We start from the raw sequence: 16,832 nt of genomic DNA on the forward strand, positions 1-16,832 counted from the left end.
CTTTTTGTTTGTTGAATCCCTGTGACCTACTCCTCCTTCTCATTCCCTGCACTAGCCATAACGCCGTATTACTTTAAACTGACCTCATTGTAGAGTCGCATTGGTGACGTCGACTGATGGACATGCTACATGTGTGCAACCTGTGTAGCTGCACAAGGGCCCAGTAGGTAAGGGGGCCAATTGCCATCCTCCGCCACTACGGTCTATTAGATTTCTTGTAAAGGTCTGAACTAATGAATATCATGGCTCACAGTTATTGGAGGATTGTTAGAGAGACATAAGGGCATGATTAGCTCCTGGAGGGCAAAGGGGCCTGTATATTGTTCTTGCACAGGGACCCTCTGCTGTTTGCGCCTACCCCTGGGACTCATGTGAGGGATGGCAACATATCCATGCAGTGCTGTACAATTGTCTTATAAGTGAGTCCTAGATGGGGGCTCCTCTGTCTCCTCCATCGGGGCTCCTCTGTCTCCTCCATCGGGGCTCCTCTGTCTCCTCCATCGGGGCTCCTCTGTCTCCTCCATCGGGGCTCCTCTGTCTCCTCCATCGGGGCTCCTCTGTCTCCGCCATCGGGGCTCCTCTGTCTCCGCCATCGGGGCTCCTCTGTCTCCGCCATCGGGGCTCCTCTGTCTCCGCCATCGGGGCTCCTCTGTCTCCTCCATATTTTTCGAATACATCAAAAACATGACACTGGGCAGCAGATGAGAACAAACAAGTGTGCGCATAGTCTGGATCTGTGATATACTTTAGTGTGCTGGACAGGGACATTTTACCGCTGTGTACTTGTCATTATAGTGACAAGCCTATGCCAACTGTATGAGGATCAGTTTAGGAGGAGTTAATATGCTCCTGCCTGGGGATTTCTGTCTAATCTCTGCACTTGTCCCGGGGATTGAGTGTGTGGGTGGCAGTGCTAGCTTGTGGCTGTATCTGAGGTCCCCTGGCCCACCGCCTGAGTGAGCTTTGCTCTCTAGTCATGACACCTTCAACCGCAGGGCTACTAATCCCCCTTGCTGCCATGATTCTGTGTGCAGGGGTTAATGCAGGCCACACATACGGACTCTGCGGTCAGATAGAGCATAGCCTTGCCCTTTGTAAATTCAGCAGCGTCAGATCAGTTTTAGCTCGCCAAAAATTCCCTCTGTGCAAGATATCTTTGCTATGATACGAATAGTTATGGTTGTTCACATGTTGCGGTTAAATTGCAGGTTTTACTGCGATTGTCACCAAAACCCACAGATTTTGCAAAAATCACAGCAAAAAAAGTGATTGGACTGCACTCTGCAAATAAATCCCTAGGGTTCATTTACACGAGAAGGTTTTTGGCCACGCGGCGATGAATAGTGTGAAAAATGCACGAGGTTTGGCCGTGTAACCAGTCGCCGTGTAGCTCTAGGCTAAATGTCCTGGATTCTGTATAGTTTCCTCGACCTGGGATACGTTGCGTAGACGTTCCTACCATCTGATGCAATTGACGTGCTCGGCGTACTCTCTGTGCACTGGCTTTTATAGGGTTATGTCGCAGCGCTGAGTCCCCGGCACATGAAGGGGGAGATCTTCTCTCCTCTGTCCTTCTTTATCTCTAACATCTGTCTCTGGCTTCTCTTCCAGCTCCCTCTGAGCCATTTCCATGACATGAGAGGCTCACGCTGCTATGGGCTTAATGAACAAACAGACCACATTTGTCCTGCAAAATAAGTTGTCCGGCAGTGGAGATCAGTGGGGGGGAAATAGGACAATCTGTAACAGAACAACAGTGGTTCCTGCCTGGCTGCCCACATTGTGTTTATTTGCATGTCACCGTGTGACGCTGGCTCTAGCTGTGCCTGGTGCATGCTTATTTTACCCATCTCCGTGCACTGATGGGTCCTAATTGTGAAGACGCAACATAAACCATGGACGACAACACAGATTAAAACCAGTTTTAGACGTCCTGAATCCCGACACATTTTATTTTCCCAATTACGGAAAACATCAATGCATAAAATGATATTAACGGTACGGGTGACATATTACAGATCCATAGGCTAGGTTCAGGTGTACCAGATTGTGTGTATGTATTTTAGACCGAGGCATAACTTGCAAGTCCTAGGCCCCAATGCACAATCTGCAACAGGGTCACCTACCCACCATGTGCCGTTTATAATACTGGCGTCTACGCGGAGACACCTTTGGGCCTCCTCAGGCACCAGGTCCTGGGTACGACTACAACTGGTTTTCCCTACACCCCCTATAACTACACCCCTGTATTGCAGTGAACTATTCACATGATACGGCACAAAGTTATCAGGGCATTCAGTACTAGAAATGTTTTCTAGAATGTCCTCTTTAAAAATCAATTGTCCGGTTTTATGTATAAAAAGAATAATAATTATATTCTGAAACGTTCTGCAACTCTTTGGAATGTCCTTTTTGTTTCAATTTCTAACCATTTTCAAGATCTCCACTTACAGCCAGTGAATGGAAATATTAGTGGTGGAAAAACTTCGTTAATCATGTCCAATGGTTCTTTGCCAGCGAGCACTCTGATACTCCGTAATGAGGTCTGTTGTAATATACACAATTTTCCATTCAAGGAGAGCCAGCAGAGATGTTGAAAATGGGGAGGAATTGCTACACCAAGTATTTTAGAAAGTTGCAGAACTTTTTATGTAGTGATCGAGTGACCGCTGCAGTCCACAGGACGACACGGAGTGGCAAGCCACATATAGTACTCCTCGATAGTTAAAATAGGAAAGTCACACTACAAAAAATCGCAGGAGAGCCCCAGGTTTGGCTCCATGCACACGACCGTAGATTTCGTCCGTAATGACGGACCCATTAATTTCTATTGCCCACGGACACGTCCCGTATATTGATGAGAAGCTGTCCGTGCCGTAGAAATCTATCGTAAAAAAATAGGACTTGTCCTATTTTTTTATTTTACGCACTGTGCTCCCATACTTTATAATGGGAGCACGGTCCACAAATGCGTATGACTGTCCGCAGCCGGCAGTGCTCATAATTACGGAGCGTGATTACGGTAGTGTGCATGGGGCCTCAGGGTAGCGCTACATAGCGACCGTGGTTGTATTTCGACATTGCAAGTAATGCTTGTGAATGCGGTTGCGTAAGTACGTGCAATGTGATGCACCCGCAACCAGTCAGTTGCGAAAAATCTGAAATTGCAAGCGACTTTGTCATCAAAGACTTCAATGTAGGTCGCGTGTGACTCATTTGCGACGTGTCAGCGGTTTTTCTTTTTAAATAGTCGTGCATAGTCGCAGAAGAATTGCACACAATGTTGCCGTGTAGCCCTAGCCTAAAAGGGATTGTTCGGAGATTAAGAAAACAAGGTTTTCCTAGAAACGGTGCCACTCTTGTCTATAGGCGGTGCCTGGTATTGCTGCGATTTCTCACACAACCCCTTTAAGAAGCTGGTTGGTTCGTCTAGTTGCGCTCCTCTCAGTCCAGGGTACATTAGATTTATTTATAATCGAGATGAATACATTGCTGTAAATGTCAGACATCGAGCCGCTGTTATTATTTCCATTGAGCAGTTGAGCGCTGTCCAAAATCCGCACATAACTTGATTTCTGACCTCGCCGTGTTCCCGTGGTTGGTGCCTCTGGTAGCAGAAAGGTTAATGCAATGCATTGAATTGTATTGTGTTACACTTAGTCTGGTTTTGCTTAAATTGCCGGAAAAAAACACGTCGCGGGGAGCAACGGCAACTTGTTTTTGGAGTTTGTCTCGCTCATGGCTATTACGGATTGTATACGATATCTCATGTCTAATGAGGAGGTTGGAGGCTGAATTGTAACACGTCAAGCAGAGGAGAACAGGAACAGATACCAATAAGACCTTCGATAACAATCGCTCGGAGCTGCCCCTTCTGACCGGGATCGTTTTCAGGTTGGTTTTAGTGGAAACAATGATCCTATTCTCTTTTAGGCTCGCTGGGAAAAGTGAGATGTTACACGTGAAGGTAGAGCGGCTTCACCTGCTTATCCGTGTCCCCAACACTGGTCACGATTTGTCCTACTGAAATCCCTTTTTTTGTAGGTTTTAGTTTAGAATTGTGTATTAGGGTTTGGCTGAGAATAGAGATGGCAAGTGTAATGTTATCCTTACCTTTTTTTTTCGTTTCGGGAATGGACGTCCGGTTAGGGCACTCGGGCAGCAGCTGGGAAAGTCACAGTTTGCGGTAATCGTTATCCATTACTATGGCCCACATTTAATTGGACTGGCAAGTGTTACGCCGGTCCAAGTATAGGAAAATGATTTGCGCAAAATGTATTAAGCGCACGCTGCTAAATAAAGATGGCACATTTTGAATAGTCTGGAAATGAAATTGACGGCTGCCTTTAAATTTGCCTTCTTTTCAGGTATTCTAGTAAATCTAGCCTAAACCACATCTCTTTTGGAGACTACACCCACGTTTCTGGTCACTTTACAAATTTGGTGAATTTTACTCCCAACGTTTTAGTGGCCCAGTTTATGCCAGAAGCTGGCATAATCTGCTTAATAAATGTGGACCTATATTTTTCTTACTATGGGCCTCCTGCACACCGCCACATTATGGCTCAGATTTCATTGAGCGTAATGGGGCTCCCACTTTAGTGCATGGGGTCCTACTGTACCTCCCATATGTCTCAGATTCTAGCTATAAGGAAGCATTGCTTCTAAATGAGAAAATCTCTATCTATCTATCTCATATCTATCTCATATCTATCTATCTATCTATCTATCTATCTATCTATCTATCTATCTATCTCATATCTATCTATCTCATATCTATCTATCTCATATCTATCTATCTCATATCTATCTATCTCATATCTATCTATCTCATATCTATCTATCTCATATCTATCTATCTCATATCTATCTATCTATCTATCTCATATCTATCTATCTATCTATCTATCTATCTATCTATCTATCTATCTATCTATCTATCTATCTATCTATCTATCTATCTATCTATCTATCTATCTATCTATATCCTGATAGAGCCTTTACAGCAGCAGATGGAGGTTGTGCAGCTCTGTACTAGGGGGGCCATATGGCTAGGCAATGCCAAAGGTATTTCCACACGTACTGGTAGTGGTGCCCAGGGCTGGATTATAGGAAGGGGAGTATGGTTTCTGTATTACAGGGGTCACATATTCTATATGCTTCTATAACAGCAACAGTCCATACAAGGGACCGTGTCTAAAGTTGTGTTTTTGTATATAAAGGAACCACAAATCCTATTGATACCAGGTAATTGATAAACCCTCATCATTTCCGATCATCCTCTTGTAGATCTGGGCAGCCTCGGAGAAGCATGCATTTATCTATTACAATATTGTCCAGTTGTTACTTCTCGCTCCGTAGAGAACCCCCGCATCTTGTTTGCTGTTCTAAGGAGCCCTGAATATGAATCTCTGTATTAGCATAGCTGAGGAGCAGGTCAGCGGGATCTTGTACAGGAGAGGGCACATAATGTCAGGTGTGCTGCAAGGGAACGAGCTCGGACTGAACAGACGTTTCATTCTGTGCCTGCCAAAAACTGCTGAGCGTCATAGGTGGCCACAATATAGGATTACATGTCTGTTTGGGGTCAGGCTGTGCGCTTCCTATCCCTGCAGGTTACATCCTGGTCTTTCCAATATCCTTTTTTTTTTTTGTGCTTTTTCTTATTTCGTGGTGTTATTCAGATGAATTACAGTAGTCCACGGGGTAAAGAGATCTAGAGTCCAGAAGGCTCTGCCGTCCCCCACTAATAACCCCTCATAGTGACCCACAAATCAGTGCGCATCAATAACCAAAATATATGTAGATTAGACAATTTGGGTAACGCAGGTAGTTTTACAGTACGGTAATCTGGTGTATGGAGATGGGCTGGATTATCAAACCTTTCCCATTGTCCCTTATCAAAGAGAAGATGTAGATAAATGTCAGCCATATTAAATAGGCGGATTAACCCATAAGAAAATAATCTATAATATATTACCTTAAAGGGTAACTAAACGTTCAACAAACCTCTGACATGTCAGAAGTTTTGATCGGTGGAGGTCTGAGCACTGAATATAAATACTAATGCAGCCAAACTAGGGGACTCTAAGGTGTCGGGGTCCAATTGGCAATTTCTACTGCTGCAACCCCTATGTGCAGGTATTTCTAGTCCTCCATGGTTAAATGCAGGACTCTCCGCGGCTAAACAAGTTTATAATTGACTTTAGCATGACCTTGAGACGACTCCTGAAAAGTTGAGATGGGACATCCTGAAACAATGGCAGATTGTCTCTTTGCTGTGGAATCACAATCTGGCAATAGGACTTTAGGGACTAGTATCCAGCTCCTGAACTTGTATTATCCTGCATATTGTGCCTCTGTGAAGCTGGTGAAAACCATATCTGTAGCCATTGCGGTCTCCAGTTTTGTTGATTTTTCTTTGTGGATCGGCCTCTTTTTACGCCATGTTTGTACAATATTTTATCTTTATTCTACTAACCACCGCAATACCATAAAACAATTTTTTTATGGTTTACTATTTTTTTGGGGGGGAAACGATAATTTTTTTTTATTAGTATTACATTTTATTTAATATTATTTACCAATATTTTTTAAGTCCACTAAGAGATTTCAATCTGCGATCACTTCCACATGCGTACCTAGTACTCTACTGCCTGCCAGTGTATCTCCTCTACTGTAACATACCTTTAGCAGACCTTGTGGCCTTTTTTAAACTCCCTGCAGCTATGGTCACCCATCGGCACCCTACAATTGTGTTTCGGGGCGCTGATCTCTATAATTACAGCGGGAGCACAGCTCCCATCACAATCTCATCGGTACAACCCACGAGTAACGAAAATATCAGTCCGTGTTCAGGAACAATCACCAGCCAGTAACGGATATATCCATCACTGGTCATTAGAGGTTAATAGGAGATCTGCTAAAATTTGCCTGGGCTACAGTTGTCACCGAGAGATCGTCCAGACCAGTTAAAGTTCCAGTAGATCTGTCTCCCCCCCCCCCCCCCCGTAATGGCGCGGCCTCCCGCCTGGCAAGCGATACGGTGCTTTTTAAGTCGCCATATGCCTTCTATGACTCCCATTCATTTTATACTTTTTTCTGTGTTCCACACATTTTCTCCTTTTAGTATAGACTTTCTTACACTGGTTCTTGGTTTATCTTCTGTAGATGTTCCATTTTGCAGTGTGTTCTGAGACGAGAAGCGTATAAAACTTTGAGAGACTTTCACACACACCTGAGAGGTGGCACCATGCCCAGCCGCCAGAGGCCGTTCCAAAATCCTTATCAGCCCCTTGTTTCCGTGTATCAATCATCGGCCTGTTTCCACGTATCTCTCATCCGCAGACTTTTACTCGGAGCACTCTGGCTCGGAGGCCTGGGAGGAATTTGTTCCCTCCGTCTCTCCTGTTTGTTTATCCGGTGTAATTATACACTGTGCAAAGTGTTCACTTGGGGGATAATGAGTCAAGGCATAATTATCACCCGGGCCCCCGCAGCGCTGAGAACATTTCATATTGTATTCACACACAATATTCCTCTGCATGTTCTCATGAAGCCAATGGAGAAACCCTTATCCCGTAGAGAGTGGTCATAAATGTGAATATCGGCTCACACATAACTGGGTATAGAATTACTGTCATATTAATGAGATTGGAAACTTCATTTACAGGTCACCATTCTCACCCCAGCTTTGGGGTTTCGGCCTCTGGTACCGGTTAGACTGCAATCTCTGGCACGATGGTGTGCCCTTTGTGTTGATCACGCAGGGTGGCGTCAGTTGCCACTTCTGTAGGGGCACCCAACGATGGCTCACTGCCGCCATGAATCTTAAAATTAATAGTTTATGTTCAGAAATTGTACAGGATGTCGTTAGATAAGTTACTATATAGGCAGCGGTTATTTGGTTACTATGTTGGTATTTCAGCGCTGTATGGTGGTACTTCGGCTTTGTGTGGCAGTATGTACAGTATATTATTTTTGCAGTAGTGACGCCGCTGTATAGCATTGCTTTTTAGGCAACTGTATAGAAGTGGCATCGCACCATACTGTATGGCGCCACTAATTATATCCTCTACTACATTTCACACGATGGGCAGAAGATGCCTACAAAAGGAACCACTCTGGGTACCAAGCAATTTCAGACCGGGCCTGTACCCACCTTCACATTACTAACCCTTCCCCTTCTTATAGATTAGAGTTCTGTTTCGTGGGAGTTTGGTCCACCACTTGGTTGTCACACATACATATCTAGAACTTCAGATTTTTATCCAGTAAGTGTAGAGGAAGTGCTTTCATGGATGTGACTCACTGAGGGTTTTGGTTACAGATGTGTCAAATGGACCATGGCATCGAATGGCAGAGGCTTTGCGTTTCTTATACCACCGCCAATTGTATCACCTGTATGTCCTTCCATGGTCCTCTTCTGCCAACTTTCCTATTCATGTTGAAATAGGGTTGGCACTGGCTACACCAGGGGTCAATATTTGAAGTAATTTCTCATTCTTCACCTGGCATGAATGTTTGGACTGGTGTCCTGGTTTTCAGAGGAGCCCTTACTAGTGATTTATATCTAGTTAGACAGAAGTCTGACATTGGGTACTAAGAAAGAAGACGTAGTTGTGGTTGAGTGAGAAGCCGGCGCTCATGGAGAAGGGTAGACCGTGTGCGGTCGAGGCTGGCAGGGTTGCTTTTATTTGGAGATAAAATGAGAAAGTAGTCCTTCAGGCTCCCTAATAAATGATCCATGCAAGCTCCAAAGTCAGTATGGATAGCTGCCTTACCACTGGTCCGGGCTCCGGAGGTGACCATGTTGGATCTATACACTCCTGTGGTCACCCTCTATACCCCAGAAGTGTTGGTAGCTCATATTGCTGATGCACCAGGGAGTAGCTATAGGTGGTTGCACCTGGGCCATATCGACTGAGGGGGTACAAAGACCACAGTATTATAAACGGCACATGGTAGGTGGGGCCCTGTTAAATATTTTGCATAGGGGCCCAGGAGCTTTAGGATACGCCTATGCTGATGCAGTTTGCAGAGGAAGGTGACTGCTGATCTCCCAGTAAGGGCTTATTCAGACAAACGTGGGGAAACTCAGACGTACGTTTTTCACGTCCGCGTTGCCAACGTATGGGTCCCGCTTTCACGGATCCCCGTGTTTTAACGGCCGTCTCACAGACGTATTTAACGTTTGTCTGAATAAGCCCTAAGTAATATGTAATAGGAGGACTGTGACAAGAGACCATGAGTGAGATTTATAAAGACTGATGTACTGCTCGGGGCATGTGCCATATCCCGCAGTGGGGGCACTAGACTTGTTGGGGGAATATGGAATTGGTGACTGAACACTGGCAGGTATTACTTGTTTAATAGTTAAATAAAAAAAAAAAATCTTAGCAGTGTTGTCCAGGACTAGAACAGCGCCGCACCCGTCCATGGGTTGTGTCTGGTATTACAGCTCAGCTCCATTAAGGTGAATGGAACAGAGCTGCAAAACCACACACAACCTGTGGACAGGTGTGGTGCTGTTTGAGGAAGTAATCGGTCATATTTTTCTAAGGCCCTGTTCACAAGGAGTATTTTGACGAGCTTTTTGGAGCGGAAACCGCTCAGCAAAACTTGTCAAAAACCGGCCGAAAATGCCTCCCATTGATTTCAATGGGAGGCGGAGGCGGTTTTCTCCCGCGAGCGGTAAAACCGCCTGGAAGTGCCCTATTTTCGCGCGTTTACGGCTCTGACCTCCCATTGACATCAATGGGAGGCAGAGAAAGCGTATTTCGCTGATTTTTTTGCCCGTAGCACTCAATGGGCGCGAGCGAAAATCGCGGCTAACGACGTGCAGGAAGGACAAAATCTGCCTCAAAATCCCAAACTGAATTTTGAGGCAGAGTTTTCCTCCTGCAAAAAAACTGTGTGAACGAAGCCTAAAAATCCTGGACAGCGCCCTTTTCAACTGTTTCTCCAGTTTTTGCAAAACCACCACTACCAGTGTGCTCTAGCATGCTGGGGGTTGTAGTTTTGACACAGCTCTATAGCCACAACTTGGAGACCACTACTCTAGAGGGACCAGGGACAAAGTTTTTGGGCAATCTGCATGTTAATGCGAGATGGGAGTTGTAGTTTTGAAACAGCTGAAGATCCACAGATCAAAATCTATTTGTGTGGTTTAATGATTTACAGCAAGTCTTTGGTTCTACATAGGTCCTGAGATTACAACACATTGACTTGTGCTGAGGACTTTTATTTTATATGTATATGTATATATATGTATATGCCTATAGCACCTTCCATGCTTCCCATTTAGTCATTTTCTAGATAGACTGAAGACACTACGCCCCGGCAGAATGAGATTATCTCTGAAATCCGATTAACGACCGTATCAATCAAATTAAATCGCGTTGTGAAAACTTTTCATCCTTTTTGCCACTACAATTAACGCTTGCGGGGAGACGGCGTACAGAATGCCGGCCCGGTATGTTCATCATAACACTATGTATGTGCTGGTGTGAATTGAGCGCAATTGAAATGTATCCCACCATGCCTCCCCTCCCCCCTCATTCCTGCATTCTTTGGGAACCTTGTAATTAATTCAGGAGAAAATTAATTACTGTCGGATTATGCAACAATAGGATGCTTTAGAATTCAAGAGGCCCTAGACAAACCAGATCTGAGGACCCTTTATCCGCTTTAAACTTACTTTAACCCTTTCGAGTCCTAAGCTCGATTATACAGGTTAATTAAAACTAGGGACAATAGGACGAGTTTCCGTTAAATGTCCTAGAAATGGAGCAATATGTAGTTGTAGTGCTATACCAAGCCGAGCTCCATGGCTGGATTAGACAGGTGATACATTGCCAAACAGCCGAGCTATGATATTGTGAGAGTGTAAGTCTTATCCCGTCAGCGTGGTGCATCCCCCTCCACGTCCACCCCCTGCCTCCTCCGCACACCCCTCTAATCGCATGTACGGTTTGTGCCGGATTATCCTTTTCTATAATGGCTAAGCCCAATTAGGCAGCACCAAAGAGGCTATGAAAATAAGTGGCAGGATAACTGTCGCCATTTCCTACCTACTAGACCTGAGCCATGTGACTAGCAGCAACCCAGTCCAGTGCACTGCGACTAGACACCGTATGTCATTCACTAATGCAACCGGTTTCAACCCGGACTGCCAGGAAAAGTCAAGTGCTATTCCCAAAAAAGAAAAAAGTTTTGTAGCCAATTTAACAAAGGGTTAAACTAAATATTTGCAGCGTTTACTCCCCCAACACTGTCCATTTTCCCATGTCTGCGGCTTGTCGTCCTATGAATTAGTCGCCATGGTGACCAAGTTACCCCCAAGGAGCTGAAAAAAAAAAAAGTTGGAGAGAACTCATTTTAGCAGAAGTAATTCCCACCCCCCCCTCCCGGAAACCTGTCATCCAATCGGAAGGCTAGAATATGATGTCATGTCTTCCCTCCATTACCAGCGTCCTCCACTCCAGACCTTTCTCACTGAAATGTCAATGTGTAAAGGGTGCACGAAACAGAGGGGCTTTGAAATGCAAAATCGACGTGTTTCAATATTTGGGTGACTGTGCGTTACAGAAGCGACTGAGAGAAGCGAGTGGTTGTATGGAGGTTGCTGCAAAGTAATGAGTAGCTGCAACTTCACACAGTCGGGATTGCGGCTTGTGCCTTTGTGTTGTGGGTGTTTAGTATGGAGTTTAGCATATACATAATGGGACAGATTTATCAATATGTCACGAGCGAAAACCTGAAGACCCCCCCCCCCCCCCGTGGCGCGCACTCTTCACATTTGTGTTTCCCAACGTCCCCTAGAACTGCATGGTCTTCAGCTATTTTGGATGAGGGGGTATTAAAGGGTCTTTCCCTTGGTATGACATCAATGTTTGACTGGTTGGAGTCCAACTGCAGGGACCCCAAGTGATGCCTAAAACAAAAAGTGAGGCGCAGTATCCCCCAATGCGTTCTTGGATTTGCAATACAACGTGTTTATGGTGTGGAAACTCTTTTTATAAAATCCTACAACAGAACATCTGACGACTGCTGCAAAATTGCAGCAAACCAAAACGGCCTCGTGTAAATGTACTTTTAAAATGTTGCAGCTATCACCGCAGTTTATATGCGACAAACTTGAGGTTTTGGGCCGATTTCTTTAACAAATTAGCTACATTTTTTTATTTGTTTTGTATAAAAAGTGCTCAAAGTTGTGATTATTCCGAAGGATTCACGGACGATGAGCCAATCACAGGGTGTCTTGCTCCCCAGTGATCTGCTGTGATCTGTGGGGGAACCAGCAGAAAGTGTTCACATCCCCTGCGGTGCCGCTACAGGGGAAATTAGGTATTACACAGTGCCCATTTAAAGCAATGGGCTGTCCTTGTAATAACAGCTTCTCGAACCATAGTTGGGCAAACTATACTGTGCCTGGCACCCAGCTGAACAGGATATTTTGGAGGAGTATTAAGAGTAACTGCACTGTCAGAAAACTTTTAATCAGAAGTTTTGATCGGAGGGTTTCGGGCGCTGAGGCTCCCACCATTGCTGAAACGAAGGTGCAGAAGCGCTAACTGCACCTTCGGTTTTGATAGGCTGAAGATTGGCTCACATATGTCTAAGAGCCAGTCTTCAGCCTAACGAGGAGCGCCGATCATAGCCGAAGGCGTGGCTGAGCGCTCCTACACCTCCATTTCAGCGTTGGTTTAGGTCTTAGCACAAAACTTCTGATAAGTCTCTGACATATCAAAGGTTTTCTGAAGTGCAGACACCTTTATAGAACGCTGTTCCCAACCAATCAGCTTTTCAGCTTTACATATATCAATTCTCTATGGATCGGGGGGAAAATTTTTTTGTTCGTCATTATGTTTTTATAAAGTCTAGTGTTGCCAAATAAGGGGTGATGGGACAGAGTCCATAAATAGGGAGATATGTAACGTAGAATGTACCGCATCCATCATACAGGGACTGACCATAAGACAGAGCTATGGTGCTGTTCATCCTGATCTGCCTGCTTCTGCCCCCCACCCCTCCTAATCAGTAACATCATTTTGGTTCTTTGTATTTATCTTTGTTGGTTTTTTTTTCTGTCTTTACAGGAATTGAAGAGTTCACTTTCCAACCAAACATGATCTGCAGGTACGTGGGAATTTTATGAGCTCATTGTATAAACATGGTTTGAAGTAAACGTAACCTCACTGAAAACACCTGCTGATCACGGGTAAAAGCAGCGTATGTGTGAAGAAATGTATGTGAGAGATTTAAAAACAAAGTGCAAGTCCAACCAAGGTGTACTGATGCAGCAAAAAGGGGCATCTGCGTGGATACTAGTTGCACTCCACCTGTAGAATGAAATAGACTGTATATATGCGAGTTCTCCTAAATGCGGTAGCCGTACTAGGTCGTGTACTGTGGAAGGAACAGTCCAGGTATACATTGTGTTAGGCCTAGCTCAGAGGCGGAGCCTAAGATCCCTGTGTCATGCACCGCCCCCTAAGACACTGCATTAGGCCTAACTGTGGGGAATGCAGGATCTAGGTAGAGCTCGGGCAGATGAGCATCGTTTAGGAATGAATTAGTAATGTAAACAATCTGCCCTCATCCTTCACCGCCGGCTGAATGTCACGTTTCACTTGTTTCTTGGCTTTCCTTGCCGTATCTTCTCCCTGGTCTTCCCCTTCAGGCCTCGGCCCGTTCTCGGTAGCTTATCTAAATACCACGGTTTTATTCGGGATAATTATATTTATCTGATTCCCCGTGAGCGGAGCTTCTGGGATCCCCGGGGCACAGCGTCTTTAAGAAATGTAATAACCCCATCGGGTTCAGCAGCAGTTCAGACACGTGGTGGGGCTCATGTTCTGCACTCATGTCAGGTGCAGAGATCTTGTGGTTACCACTTTTTTAGTCGGTGGAGGTTTTTTATGTCTTAATTTCTTCTGATTTTAGAAGACCACAGTCTCAACTAGAAGCTGCTGGCGCTGTCATCGGGGAAACCTGGGAGATGCCAAGGTCAACAGGTCTTGTGGGGCCCTATAAGGATATGGGTAAAGATACTGTAACGGACTCGCCACGGTCCAGCACAGTCTCCACCTGCCTGCCATCGCAATGAGTCTTTCGGCGAGACTGGCACAGATATGGGGTGGCGCGTGTGCAGATGCCACACCTGTCTGACCAGTCATAGAGCTTGGCACTCTATACATCTCATACACGCTGGCCTCTGTGCCAGTTATAGTGATCAGTTCTCCTAACCTGGTCCTGAACTTGAACTTTACCTTGTGACCTGTTTTCGGTCCTTGACTACTCTCTTGTATCGCATACTCTGCTCTGCTACATTACCATTACCGGACCCTGGATTGCCTGACGACCCTCCTGACTAATGCTTTTCTACCATACCCCCTGGCTCTGCTACATTCAGCCAACCTGAACAGCCTGACTATGCTATGTGACTATCTTGGTACCTGTTTTACTACCTGTAACCGTTTCTCCAACCTCCCAATCATTTGTCTGGTTCCCATTACAATAAAGTTATCCAGAGCATCAACCACAGGGCTAACTAAAGGCATCGAAAGTCCTGAGGCCAGCCGACTACGTAGAACCCTAGCACAAGTTGTCGGGAGAGGGGAATTGTGTCTGCCGGTTGGTTCTTTCTCTGTGTATCATAGGAACCGGATTATAACAGATACTATTTTTGTTAAGCAGAGGGTCAGGTAGACGTGGTTTCTCTGTGGCTGTCACCCAAGGGTCCAAATACACCTGGATCCGGCCTAGAGAAGTTGCATACGTGTATCACGGTGTCACAGCCACCAAAGAGCTTAACCAGTCCTGGACAAAAAGTCCTTGTGACCTGGCTGTTATATTGTTGTTGCTACTACATACAACCTTCTTCTAGATCCATTCCTTGAGTGCGCACGATCTATGGTCATGTTATTGATGTGGAACACTGGATATGACATGAGGAGATGGACATGACCTTATGCTTGTCTCATAGGAGCCGGACTGATGATGATCACTACTCATGCTTCATCCATAGGATATTGTATAGCAGATGTCTCTGGCTGATGTTCGGGGACCCTAGAATGGGCAGGGGTCTTCACCAAGTAGATATTCTTAGTAAGTTAGTAAGATATTCACCAGTTTATGGCTGTCCTCAGGCTGATAGCAACGCGTTTTGCTCCTCATAGTATTTGCTTATTTCATCGGCCGCATATAACTCCCTAGGTGCACAGTGCCGTGAAAGTATTTGCCCCTCACTTTTATTTTTATATGTGGTATAGATTCTTATCAGAAGCACCAGCCTGTCCATATAACGAATGAACTCTGTGACCGCTTATCTAGGAGAACAGCTAAAGGAAGGACAGCAAGAAAAAACACGTGGAGGCCATGTAGGATAAGGATAATGGTCTAGTGGACATTGGACAACTTGCCAGTCTTGGATTAGTTCAGTACTGTCCCAATGGTAGGACCTGAAATGAGCTGTTCATCTACAACTACTTATCACTTCGTCTGCAATGAAGAGCGAGCTAAACTCCACGATCAAAGTCTGATATGAAGTCATATAAAGAGTCTAGTTGCTTCTATAGGAGGCGCCACTTTATTCCATGGCTGATAAGGTTGTTTTTCTGTTATGCTCCATAATTTGTATGGTTGAAAAAGAAAGTCACCTGTCGGTGCCGCCTATATGTACCATTGAATGTTGCTTTTAGTCGGAATATGTTGGTAAGATGCCCTCTCATGCACACGACCGTAGTAGTGTGCACGGCTGTGATTTTCGGCTTGGATGCCCGTGGAGTCACCCGCGGGCCGCCCCTCAAATCGCGGGCCGTGCACATGACCGCGTGCATTCATTTCTATGAGCCTGGACCGAAAAACACGGCCTTAAGAAGACATGTCCTATCTTCTTGCGGTCCAGGCTCCTGGGCAATGCACGGACCGTGGAAACCACGGTCGTGTTCATGGACACATAGAAATGAATGGGACCCTACATACATCTCTGCCCTAATCTCCTGCTACCTCCCCATGTGTAATCTCCAATCCACAACCTATCCTGTCCATACAACCTCTACCCTAATCTACCTCCCCACATGTAGAGGTTGTATGGACAGGATAGGTTGTGGATTGGAGATTACATATGGGGAGGTAGCAGGAGATTAGGGCAGAGATGTATGGAGGGGACAGGTTGTGGATTGGACATTACATGTGGGGAGGTAGCGGGAGATTAGGGCAGAGATGTATGTAGGGGACAGGTTGGGGATTAGAGATTAAATGTGGAGAGGTAGATTAGGGTAGAGGTTGTATGGAGGGGACCAGTTGTGGATTGGAGATTACATATGGGGAGGTAGCAGGAGATTAGGGCAGAGATGTATGGAGGGGACAGGTTATGGGCGGCCTTGGATGTGAACTTCTATCCGGCTCTCAAGCCTTTCTTACAACCAGGATGATGTTTGCGGATGGAGGAAAGCTTTGTTTGTCAGAGCTTATGTGGGTACACAGTGAAATGTTCCGATTCTGCAACCACTTCAATCACAGGGCCGTGTAACACGTTCACCTGAAGGAATGCTCCCAGTCTCCACCTCCCATCACCGAGCCAGTTCCTTGCTGAGTCTCCTGTCCTAACATGCAGCACCACTGAACCAGAAGAAAACTGTATATATATATATTGTTGTTTTAACTGTTAAGATCACGGGTGCAAGAACATTGAATTTCATGCAGTTCTTGATCTTCCCGACCATTGAACCCGTGCTGCGCGGTCATGCAGAGTCTGTCTTGGTAGCACATTGTCTCCGATATTTGTACAGATTATTCACAGTCTATACATTATCCCATCCAACATT

The 16,832-nt window shown here is 45.3% G+C and overlaps 1 long non-coding RNA gene across 2 annotated transcripts in view; it reads left to right on the forward strand.

The window, feature by feature from the left end:
• Positions 1-15,541, forward strand: part of LOC142665928 (uncharacterized) — a 117,685-nt gene extending 102,144 nt beyond the window's left edge. Inside the window, exons 4-5 of one of the 2 annotated variants that reach the window (XR_012851603.1) lie at positions 13,101-13,140; positions 15,337-15,541. This is a non-coding gene — a long non-coding RNA (uncharacterized LOC142665928). Of the gene's footprint in view, positions 1-13,100; positions 13,141-14,989; positions 15,093-15,336 lie in introns of those variants that run through there. The other variant, XR_012851604.1, reaches the window with a different exon arrangement.
• Positions 15,542-16,832: the final 1,291 nt, after the last annotated feature.

This window comes from Rhinoderma darwinii, chromosome 13 (assembly GCF_050947455.1).
Source record: "Rhinoderma darwinii isolate aRhiDar2 chromosome 13, aRhiDar2.hap1, whole genome shotgun sequence".
NCBI lineage: Eukaryota > Metazoa > Chordata > Amphibia > Anura > Rhinodermatidae > Rhinoderma > Rhinoderma darwinii.